Source organism: Mus caroli, chromosome 11, assembly GCF_900094665.2.
Source record: "Mus caroli chromosome 11, CAROLI_EIJ_v1.1, whole genome shotgun sequence".
In the NCBI taxonomy this organism is placed as follows: domain Eukaryota; kingdom Metazoa; phylum Chordata; class Mammalia; order Rodentia; family Muridae; genus Mus; species Mus caroli.
The window spans coordinates 55744418-55756974 of record NC_034580.1 but is presented as its reverse complement, the minus strand read 5'-3'; the positions used below and the strand labels follow the sequence as shown (position 1 = coordinate 55756974).

The window sequence follows — 12557 nt, the reverse complement described above, 5'->3', positions numbered from 1 at the left end:
CTGACTGTCACGCACAAACCCCACCCTCCAAGAGCCGGAATCCAACCCAGCTTTCCACTTAGAACAGCTCGGCTCCGCCCTCTTGCCATCAAGATGACAGCCCTACCCACTTGGGGGGATTGTGCTAGCGTGGTCCTGGGTGCCCCAGCCTGTGCCCCCCTATGGCGCAGCGTGTGCGGGTCGCAATCTGGAAAATCCCAAGATCTCTAGGGTGGCCGGGCCGGGCCGATGTGCTCCGTGGGGTTAAAAGTGTTCCCTGAGTGAGACTAGACTCCTAAATGGCTGAGCCATACCGAGGATGAGCGTCCATGTGCTCCCCTGAAGAGAGCGGCGACCACCGGCTTGCCTCCTAGGGCAGCAGGAAAAGAGCGATCCCACGGCGGGCGCGTGCCAGGTGAGTGTTCACCGACTGTGGGAAAGAGTTTACTGCGCCTTGCTGAATGAGCACGCGTTTAAGTCCAGCGTCTATGAGCACCTGGCACGCCAGCACCTAGGGAGCGGGGAATTCAGTGGCTAACCTTTGCCTAGTGACAAAGTAACTGTTTGGTTGTAACATTATAGCAGCTCCACTCTCGGGGCTGTGGGGTAGTCTCCGATTAAACAAAATGTCATTCCAAACACTGAAATACCTTTTGCCAGCCTTGACTGGGGATCCATCTCGGCCGTCGGTCGCTGAGCCTCTGTCCTCACACTAACCAGGAATCTCTGGGGTCGGTTGGAAAGTCAGGTTTAGTGAGGGCAAGAAGCACAAGGTCAAGGAGTCAGTCGGAGCTGGAGTAAGTCTTAGCTCTCTGGCCAACACTCAAGCCCCGAATGCCTGGCTTGCATATTTGATTTCTACCGCAGCCCTCCTCCCGTGCCACGTGCCCCTCCCCATTAGGAATCCTGAATGTCTCATCCCCTGCTGAATCCCAAGGCTTAGCCCAGAGCCATGCACATAGTAGGTGCCTAAGAAATATTTAAGGAATGAACAGAGGAAGTAGGAAAAGCATGCCACAGACATGGGTAAAGTGACTAGTCCCGTGCCAGGCTCTCGGGCACCAGGGTGACTCAGACAAGGCCCTCAAACAGGAGGAGTTTAATGGGTTAGTCAGAGAACTTGACAAACAGCCCAGGGATCACAGACTCCATGTGGGGTGCTATAAATAGATACAAGAGTCCTAAGAAGAGGCCCTGCCTCACCTGGGTGGGGTCAAAGAAGGTGACCTTCCTGGACTAGTAGTCAGAAAGAGAGGTAAGAGACCATCCTTGGAAGAAACAGAAAGGCCCGGACAGGGAGTGGAAACCTGCTCAGGAAGCCAGGCTAGGCTGCAAGTGTAAGCCAGTCAGCTGCTGGAATGAGGGGCATGTTGGAAGACTTTTTCTCTCTGGCCACCTCTGCCAACAGCATCTGTTACCCTCCTGTCCCTAAGTACCACAGTTAGCTGAGGGAAGTACATGACCACTCAGAAACTGGCCAGAGCATTAGACTCAGATCGCAGCAGGCCATGTCTTACTCTGACTCCCGGGAGAGCAGACCCCTCTAAGGAAAACTGTGGTTTGGGGATGGGAAGGGTTCAGCCTGTGTTAGCATGTGACTGTGAGTTGAAGAAAGCGGGTGATCCAAACCTGGGGTGTGGGGAGCAACTCACTCGTTGAGCACACACTGTGGATGTAGCATTGTGGGATCAACGACAAACAAAACAGACACAATGCTGCTCTCAGAAAGGAATGGACTTCTGGCCCAAGTGAAATGATAGGGTGTCTCAGGTTGACAAATGCTGTGGAAAAAAGGGGACGAGAGAAGGTGTGTCTAGACGTGGGAGTGTGATTTTAGTGAGGGCAGTCAGGAAAAGCCTCCCTTAAAGGTGCCACAGAAGCAGAGATTTAAAGAAGCAAGAGAAAGGATAGAATCTCCAAGAGAAGAAGCAAAAGCCCCCAAACCAATTGTGTCACCACTGGTATGGTCAGAAATGAGAGGCTCCCTCAGATGTAGCCCCTTCCAGATGCTGTTAGAGTCTCCTCCGCATGCACTTATCATACACCCCAAGCACACATGAATTCCCACGAGATGCACAGGGTTTGTATGCATTTAGCATGGCTGCCCAGGGGCAGGGCTGTTGACAGGCACAGTGGTCATGCACAGCTCGGTTGAGTGTGCAGCGTCCTGCCATCTGCAGAACCTCCCAAGGCTTGCTGACCTGGAGTGTGTGCCTTCTTGTGACCAGCCCTAGTGTGGCTGTGCTCTGTGGGTGCCCCACTCAGGATCAAACAATACCCTCTGTGCTCTGCCTGCTGCCCAGCTTTCTCACTTCTGTGCTAGTTGCTGCAAAGAGAGTTTTCTGAAAGCCGAGCTAGGCCCAGCTCAGATCTTTCCTGGTTCTCTAGGTAGGAATTTCCAACCCTCTGGCCCTGTTGACATATCCAGACACTTCAAAACCAAGCTTTCCTTCTTGATCCTATCTTTTCAAAGGCTGTCCCCTCAGCCAGGAATGTCCTTCCCACCCTCCTTCCTCTGCCATATGAAGAAACACAAGGGATACTTACCTCTTAGGTATATATTTTTTAACCTTCTGTATTTAAATGGCCACCATTTTGAAATATCACATGATAATTCATACGTGTGACATGACACTACCTGTACAACAGCACATGCCATTTTCACAGCCCTACCTACTGTGTGTTGGTCCTTCATGCAGACTCCTTCCGAGGCAGGCTGTAGAGAGCAGCACCACACTTGGCTCCTGGCTTCCACAGTGCACAGTAGGCACTCACTGAACACTTGGAACATACACCTCCCAAGGAGGTGTGCATTTTCATGGACAAAGAGCAGAATAGAAAGCAAAGGACTGCCAGGCGGTGGTGGCACACACTTTTAATCCCAGCACTTGGGAGGCAGAGGCAGGCAAAGCTCCAAGAGTTCAAGGCCAGTCTGGGGAAAGAAAGAAAGGAAAGAGAGAAAGAAAGAAAGAAAGAAAGAAAGAAAGAAAGAAAGAAAGAAAGAAAGAAAGAAAGAAAGAAAGAAAGAAAGAAAGAAAGAAAGAAAGGAAGGAAGGAAGGAAGGAAGAAAGAAAGGAAGGAAGAAAGGAAGAAAGAGAAGCAAGCAGAGGATGGAGACACACGACCACTGCAGTGACAGGGTTGTTCTTCAAACTCCAGTCTGACAGATCATGGAGCCTTCACCTGCCTTTTTCTGCCCCTGCTCTCATTAAAATGNATNNCANTTNTCTTCTGAGCCACACAGTTTTCTCTGAGTTTCTTCCATGGCTTTCTAGAAAGACAATAGCTCTTTACCCTTGGATCTGGACTACCCAGGTCCTTACAGGGATGTGTAGAGCTCTCTGGACACAGTGGGAAATATTTCCAGGCTAAGAGGTGTCCAACATGGTCCTTCCTGTATGGGACACATAACACAAGCAATTATTGTCACCTGTTTCCTGCTGGGTCTCACAAGTTCACACCTCGGTGACACTGACATAGTTGGAAATTCTTCTTCCAGATGAGGAAACCAAGACACAAGCATCTTCCTTGGGTCTCATGTCAGGGAAGAAGCAGGCCAGATTCTAACCCAAATGTTTGAAGATGGCTCAAAATATCAGGTAGGGCTTTTTACCAGAGTTCGTATCCTGTTGTTCGGAATCCAGAAATACAAGGCTGTTCTTATTGCCAGGATTTGGTGAGAGGCAGTGAAGAACAGAGACCAGCAACTTGCCCATGGTCACAGATCCAAGAAGAGAGGCAGATGTGCATTACCTCTGCATTAACTATACCATGGGGGCAGTTCCAGATCCATCTGCACAGGGCTGTCTTCCAACCTAAGCCACAAAGCAACAGAGAGTCCTTGAGCCAATCATTTGTCTCTGCCACATGTGCGTGCCTCTGTGTGTGTGTGTGTGTGTGTGTGTGTGTGTGTGGTGTGTTGGGAGATAGGATCCTAAGATGTAGGCCAGGCTAGCCTTGAATTCTTGATCCTCATGCTTTAGCTGAACTAGTGCTTGGACAGGGCTTCGCCCCCCCCCCGCACCCCCCCACCCCACCCCTGCGCCCCATCCACAGCATCATTGCTTCTGCTCCCTCTCAGTCACTCCCAAGTTGCCTGACTCCTTCCACAACTTAGCCGCTGCCGGGAAGTTTTGGCACCTTGCGAGGGGGAAAACAGAACACCTAGCAGGCCTTCTCATAGGGCCACTGGGACCATCATCAGGACTACCACTGCTTTTTTCGGGATGATAGCTGCCTTATTGCCTTCACAGCTTAGCTTGCCACCTGCTCAACTGTCACCGCCACTGCTGTTCCGCTGCCTCTTGCTGCCTCTCTTCTCCCGCCGCCGTCTCTAATACAGTCACCATTTGCTGCTGTCTCCGCTTATTTCTTTAAGTGTCGCCAGCTCAGCCCACAATACTGAAAGCAGGGGCTGAGAGAACACCTGAGGGAAACTTTTACTGGGTCCTATTGTAATACCAGGAGTGATGAATAGCACAGAAGACTGTCTAGAGAGCCTGAGCAGCCTGTAGGTAGTTGAGCCAATCAGAGCCGTTTGTTTGGACCAATCACAGACTTTTCCCTTAGCAGCAGCCTCAGCAGTCCTTCAGCTAGATCACTGGGGAGATTGCGCCCCTTCTGGACAGAATGATAATAGTTGCACGGTCACATGGCGCTCAGCAAGGGAGACTTAAGCTAACAGAGTCTGGTACAAGGGTCAAGTTGTACTTCAGCAGAATGTTTATCTGTCGTGCAGAAAGCCCCGGATTCAATTCCCAGCACCCGGTATTGAGCCACATACCTGTACTCCCGGCACTTGGGAGGTGGAGGCCAGGGAGATCAGAAATTAAAGGGTATATTCCTCTGCATAGGAAGTTTGAGGCTTTCCTGAGCTAGGGACCCTCTCTCAAAAAGAAAGGAGGGTGGGGGCTGGTACAAACTGTCTCAAACATCCCTGGTGGATCTTCAAGAACCAAGGTGGTCAGCCATGCCTTTTTCATAACTTGTTCTGAGTGTCTGTGGAGTATCCAAGATAACTGGTGCTAGCACAGGGTAGTCTGGTTGACTGTTAGACTGACTGTCCTTTCACTCAAAGCAGCAAGGGTGAATCCAACTGCAGCTACTTAGCCTTAGTGCCCACCCCAGTTACTTTACTCATTTGTAGAAGTGAACATCAGGGGGGAAAAAAACACTTATAATCTTGTCTTAGGTAGGGTTACGATTGCTGTGATAAAATATCATGACCAAAACCAAGTTAGAAACGAAAGCATTTATTTTGCTTACACTTCCACATCACTGTTCAGGGCAGGAACCTGGAGGGAGGAGCTGTTGCAGAAACAGTGGATCAGTGCAGCTTACTGGCAGCCTGCTTTCATCTAGAACCCAGGCCAGGGATGGCACCACCCACAGTGGGCTGGCCCTTCTCCATCAATCCAAAAAAAAAAAAAATGCCCTATGGGCTTAACTGCCTGCAGCCTGATTTTCTGGGGGCATTTCCTTAATTGAAGTTCTCTCTCAGGTGACTCTGGCTTGTGTCAAGTTGACATAAAAGCTAGCTGTAGCAAACCTAGCCTTGAGTATATTAACATTAAGAAGCAATTTTAATGTCTTGTTTGTTTGTTTGGTTTGTTTTGTTTTTTCTGAGACAGGGTTTCTCTGTGTAGCCCTGACTGTCCTGGAACTCACTTTGTAGACCAGGCTGGCCTCGAACTCAGAAATCTGCCTGCCTCTGCCTCCCGAGTGCTGGGATTAAAGGCGTGCGCCACCACCACCCAGCACAATTTTAATGTCTTAACAGTGCTTACAGCGCCCAGGGAGCGCAGGGGTCTGTCTAACTTGCAGGAAGTCAGATATGTGGACCTCCTTGTAACACAGCTGAGTCTTTGCCTTCCGTGGTGGGAAGCCATGGCATGTTGTCTAAAATGTACAAAGACGGAAGGAGAACAGAAGCCGTGTGTACACGGGAAGGGAAGGAAGGGAGAGTTCCAGGGTAAGAACTTGATCAGTTTGGCTCCTTGCTTACCTCTCACGGAAGAAGCCTGCTGGTGATAGATTCGGACTCTGTCTCTGCAGAGAGCAGGCTGGGGAGCCCATGGCTGATGGTTACTGTGGTGCTGGTATACTGCCTTCTGACATCTAGCACCATGTGCCTGCCATGCTTTAATAAAAATAAAAAAGGTACTGCAGGGGACAATGAGAAGGCCACTGTGCATAAGACTCGGGGCAAATGTAGAGGAAGAAAGGAGTGGAAGAAAGGGAGGCTAAAGAGTAAATTTAAAAAAAAACACAACAAATTAGAATCTAGGGTCACTCTTAAACCCCACCCACGAACTAAGGGCTCACCGAAGAGCCACGGGCTTCTCAGCAGAGCTATATGGGTGAAGATACCATCACTACTTTGGCCTTTGTACCTTGAGCCACTGTGACCACTGGTACCCACTTAGTCATACTTCCAGACAGGTAGCTATCCCACGCATAGCACTGGCTGCATCCCAGTACCAAGGTAGGCTAGGAGACAGCCTATCCCTTGTACCCAGTTTCTCCGGGGCAGCATACTGCTGAGAGGAATCTGGGCCAGGCAGGCAGAAGGAGCTGGCCTAAGGGTTACACCCCTTAACTTTACCTGAGAGCATGGCCTTGGGTCTAAATGACAAGGAATAGACCTTTATGGCCAGGCCTTGGAGGTTTGTGAGCTCCCACAAGGATATCAGACCAGAGAGCAAGCTAGCCATACCCCCAGGCCAAGTCACAGATCTGTTCTTGGGAGTGAGTACCTACCTCCCCACCCAGGCAAACAGTAAAGGAGATGTGGTATCAAATGCTAGGGTTTCTCTGAGCATCTCCCATTGCCTGTGCAAAGAGGAAGCCTTGACACCTCTGTCTGTTTGCCCAGTGCACCAGCCCTGGGCCTCTCTTGCCTGGAACCCAGGTCTCAGGCAACACCCTGTGCACCCACACTGTTTTTCCGGTGTGGAGTTGCCCTTCCTTGAGTTGGGGAAGAGATGTGTTTGCACACTTGGCCTTCGGCTGCATATGGGTCTGAGAGAATTCGTCTAGATAGGGAGCTGGTGAGAGACCCTCAACAAGTAAATTTCCTCTCCTGGGACCCAGGGCTTGGATGGGTTGAGAGCTTTGCCAGTTGAGTACATTTGTCAGGCCTTGGGTACCCTGAGAGCAGTGTCCGCCTAGCCCTCAAGATTTACACCGTCCTGGGTCTGAGTTTATTTGTAGTACTGAGGGATTTGAGAGCTAAGAACTGGCTGGCCTTAGGAACAAATGATGTGCCTACCCCTCTGGGCAGAGCCACACCTCAAGGGAGGGGCTAGTTCCAGAGCAGCAGAAGAGCCACTGTGATAACAGGGAGGAGTCCTACAGAGGCTGGGAGGGAGCCGAGCTAGCAGGAGTCCTTGGGTGGATAGTCAGACACTCCCCTTCACCAACCAGTCTCTCCTCCACCGAAGCCAGAGGAGAGGTTACCACAGGCTATGGCAGGTGGGGCTGCCTGGTAGAAACAGGAAAGAGCCGTTGCTCAGCCATGACAGTTGTGTGTGCACTTGCATGCATGTGTACACATATGTGGAGGCCAGAGGTCAGCATTGGGTATCTTCTTTAATACTGTTCTACCTTTTTTTTCTTTCTTTTTCTTTAAAGACAAGGACTCACTATTAAGCCCCAGCCAGCTGTAGCACCAGCCCTGGTAATTCCTAGATATTGGTGGTACAGTCCTTTAATCCCAGCAGATGCAGGTGGGTCTCTGACTTTGAGGCCAGCCTGGACTACATACAGAGTGAGTTCCAGGACAGCCAGGAATATACAGAGAAACCCTATCTCTAAAAACCAAAAAAAGAAGAAAGGAAGGAAGGAAGGAAGGAAAGAAGGAAAGAAAGAAAGAAAGAAAGAAAGAAAGAAAGAAAGAAAGAAAGAGAAAGAGAAAGAAGAGTTTTTCCATTAAATATTTCTGTAGGAAGTATGTAATATTTTCAGGATATTTTAAGTATTTAGGATTTAAATATCAAAAAATGGATTAATATAACTAATGTTAATAGCGTTTTAACCTAAATAAGTGAAATATGGATTCTTTAAGTCTGCCTGTTCTATACAGCATAAATCCTATCCCTTTCATGTGGTCTTCCTGGATCACCAACCCAAGATCTTCAGTGGAAGGATGGATCCAAAAGGGACTCAATACCGTGTAGTGACTCTAGACCCCAGACTCAAGTGGTATCTGCTGTGTATGGAGGCAGGACATGGGATCAAAGCAAATGTTTCCAGATTCCAGTGTTACCTCCACTTCATTGTGCAGGGTGAACTGTAGGCTAGGGCTTGACACAAGCCAAGTTCTAAATTAGTGCCGCCCCCATCAGCTTCAGTCTCTGGCAGGCTACAGGTGTTTGCTGGTTAAGGAATAATGATGAGAACCGAGAATTTCTCAAGTCACTGCCCAGCTTATGCCCTTTCCTGGTACAAAACAGCCTACATTTAGTAACAAAAACCAGTTAGTAGAAGCCAGGCATGGTTGTGTACACTTTTAATCCCAGCATTCAAAAGACAGAGGCAGGCAGACCTCTGTGAGTTTGAGTTCGAGGCCAGCCTGGTCTACATAGAGAGACCCTGCCTCAAAGTAAACAAACGAAAACAGCTAGTAGACAGAGTGGGCCTATTCTGTCCCCCAAGGTCCAAAGTACCACTGGGATTGACCCATCAGCTGAGTGTCCAGCAACTAGGCAGGAAGAACCGCAGGAGTCCCGCCATTATTATTTTAATGGATGGCTTTCTGTGGTGCATTTAGCCAGCATCTGGGTGGCTCCAATAATTTGCCTTGATAGTGACTGCCCGTGTGCAGACAATCCCTCCTCTGGAATCTGAGTGCATCTGAAGAAGGCAGTAGAAGGGACTGCTTGGGGAAATCTCCTTTGCATCTATCTGAATAAAGACAGAAGGGGCCAAACGGGTCCTGCACGCACAAGCATCCAACAGGGCCTCCTGTTTCTCCCAAGAAATTTGGATAGATAAGGGTGATGGCAGCTTCGAGAGGGGAGGACAGCATGTAGCACTCCAAAGGATGATGGGAGCAAAAATGGAGGCCCAGGATGAATGGGAAGAGGGAGGGAAAGGAGACATAGGTAAAGTGGGACTCTGCAGACTGCTGTGATGTACCCACAGAATAACTGGGGCCTCTGAACCTCTGGGCTTTACATGAACGGTCCCATCGGACCTAGTAGTCAAGCTCTGGGTCACTAATCCTCAGACTTTTTAGTTTGTCCACCAGAAGAATCACACAAGGACAAGAACTTCCCTGATACATGACCATTCTGGAAGAGGTTGCTGCGTAGAGATGGCTAGGTGTTCAGCAGTTGTGTTTACCCACAGTAGGTCCCCATGTGGCTAGGCTAGAGTGGAGGATAGTGAGAATGGTACCACTAGTACAAGTTCCTGGAGCAGCTCTTAGTCCCATACCTCTCCTCTATAGGATTTTGTATAGCCACATCTTTGAGCCTCAGTGGTCTCTTCCAGTAAATAGGAATCAGAAATGAGACAAGACAGGACTCTGATGAGAAGACCTGTGCACGGGCACCCAGCAAAGGCAGGCTGTGGGCATGGGCTGGGAGCTGGGGAAGACTGTGGCTGTGTGTCTCAGTCAGGGCAGGGTCAAAATCCCAGAACCTCCCTTCTCTTCCCTGAACAACTCTTAACAATCAGCCTGGGCCAGCTGACAGACAGGTTTTGATAAATAAATATCAGAAACAACCATGGCCCTAGGCTCTCCAAGAGGCTGTAGACTTCCTCAAAAAGTTCTAGCTTAAGCTGGGCAGTGGTGGCGCAAGCCTTTAATCCCAGCACTTGGGAAGCAGAGACAGGAGGATTTCTGAGTTCAAGGCCATCCTGGTCTGCAGAGTGAGTTCCAGGACAGCCAGGGCTATACAGAGAAATCCTGTCTCGAAAAAAAAAAACAAAAACAACAAACAAACAAACAAACAAGGTCTAGGATCTGAGTGATAGGTTTTGGAGGTACCAAGAAGAACTGGTGAGTAGATGCTATTGGCAGTTCTGAGCTGAGGGCTCCTGTCCCTAACCGCGGTGTTATATGGGGCAATGAACTAATTGTGGCAATATTGACGGTGATTCTAGCACCCATTACTAAGTGCTAATGACCTTGTTTAATGTTCAAAGCAAGCTGAGAAAAAAAAATCCTCGCAAAACATTTTGAATGCGGGATCTGTATCAGGATATGTGAGAAACTCCTGCGACCAGAGAGCAAAGAAAGCATTGAGCCAATGAAAATGCATGAAGGATTCAAACAGAGAAGATGCCCATGGGTAGCAAAGCAACAGCCTCACTGCTGTTTGAGGTACAGGAAGGCATTGGCCCCTCCTTCAGCCACCACCATGTGGACCATGTTCTGATGGTCATTGACACTACTTAAGCACAGCACAGAGAGCCCATGGCCAAAGCTTGCGTTCCAGCTCCATATTGACAGACCAAACCCCAGGCAAGGCTGGCAGCCACACAGGACCATGTGTCTCTTCTTGTCCAACCCCCAGATGTCTCCTCATTTGAGCAACACCCTGCCGGCCCAGACTCTTCCGTGTTCTTTTGATGCTGCTCTTGCCACAGAACAGGTGGGACAGGGCAGCGGTCTGGTGTCCCTGATTGTCCACAGTTTGAGGCGTCAGACTCTGGACTCAGCCTCATGATGGTCACATCCCAACTGTCACCAAGGAGGTCCACTGTGCAAAGTCCTCAGGGGCTCTCAGACCATGACCTGCATCTCATGGCCCCAGACTCTGATAGGCAAGAGGAGCAGATCAGGTAACATACAGGAAGCTGAGCAGGAGAAGTGCTGACTCAATGCTGTTTCTAGTACCTTCTCCTGAGAGGATTCTTGGGAAAGAGAGGGGAAAAAAATAGCAACATAGTCACTCAGAGGTTTGAGAATTTGAAGGTGACCTAGAACCTACAGCTGAGACAAAGATATTCTAGTTATAATTTTTAAATGTATTTAAATTTTATTTGTTTATTTATATATTGTAATACTAGAGATTTGAACTGTCATGCAAGTGTTCTATAACTGAACTACACCTCCAGGGCTACACAGAGAGACCCTGTCTCAAAATAAAATTAATAAAGAAAGAAAGAACAAATATAGACTTGTATTTATGGGTATAAAATTCTGGAAGAATTTATAGGGAATGGGATTTTTTAAAAGTTCCATTGCATGTGTCTAGGGAGAGCTCAGCAGATGACAGACAAATTAGGAGGTAGGTTTTCCTCAGTCCTGAACCTGCAGTGAACCTTTATGCACACAAATTCCAGATCTGTGTTTCCAGCCAACCATGGGCCAGAGACACTCAGGAACTGACTAGATATGGTTCAGTAGTAGAGCCTGGTTAGTGCTTATAAGACCCTCGGTTCCAGCCCCAAAACACACACACACACCACACACACATACCACAAACACACACTCTACACACACATACCACACTACACACCACACATACACACAAGTCACAAAGATGTCACATCCGTGCTGAGCATGTACAGAGTCTTCTCATTGATATTATTTCCTGAAAAGACAACACAGCAGCTATTTCTGTAGCGTTCACACTATGCCAGGTATGATAAGTCATCATGAGTCTACAGAAGGATGTGACAGATTTCATGCAATATGTGGCCTATCATAGTTAGCTTTGACTGTCAGTTTGACAAAGCCTCGAGTCATCTGCGAGGCACTGCCTCAGTCACACTTTGTGGGCATGCTGTCTGCAAGGGAACACTGTGCCAATGCCTCACAGATAAGAGATGACAAGGCTTTGACAGGGTTGGAGAGATGGCTCTGCAGTGAAGAGCACTCCTTACAGAGGATCCAGGTTGAGTCCTAGCACCACATGGCGGCCTGCACCCACCCTAACTCCAGTACCAGGCCATCTTTTATCTCTCTAGAGACAGTGGGACCTGGGAGAATGGGGCCAGTTAATGAGACAGGCTGAAGTCTCATGCAATAGTCAGCTTTATTCAGAGCATCGGACAATTTATGCTCTGAGGGCTAGTAGAAATCACACGAATAAAGGACAGTCACAAGGGCAGGCTGCACATGGCAGACTCAAAAGGGCAATCGAGAACAATGCTGCTTTTGAAGAAACTGAGGTCCTGAGACTCTTGTCTTGAATTCTCAAGTTTTTCTCACAAGCACTCAGAAATCTCCTCACACAGCTCTATTCTCAGACAGTGTTCCAATGGGAACCCAAAGCTTTCTTCTGCCTTCCACAAACATCAGGCATAAACATGGTACACAGACATATGTGTGCAGGCAAAACACCCAGACACAAGAAATAAAAATAATAAATCTTAAAAAGAAAATCTGACTTTGCAACTCTGTTGTCAGCTTTCTGCCAGTCTCACATGACACCCAAGTTGATAAACATACAAAGAGAAGAGGTTTGGTTTGAGCCACAGCTTTACAGACCCCTCCTTTGGGGCCTGTGGCAGTATATTGTGATGATACAAGTCATTGGCCTCATGGCCACAAAGTAAAAGAAGACAAGTAGGGGACAGGGCTTCACAGCCCTCTTCAAGAGTACAGCCCAGTGACTTACAGT

General features: G+C 48.6%; 1 long non-coding RNA gene across 1 annotated transcript; it reads left to right on the top strand.

Annotated features, from left to right (window-relative positions):
• Window positions 1–91: 91 nt before the first annotated feature.
• Window positions 92–11087, top strand: LOC110305507. Its single transcript, XR_002379164.1, has 2 exons — window positions 92–394; window positions 10132–11087. It is a non-coding gene; the product is annotated as an uncharacterized LOC110305507 (long non-coding RNA).
• The last annotated feature ends 1470 nt before the right edge of the window (window positions 11088–12557 follow it).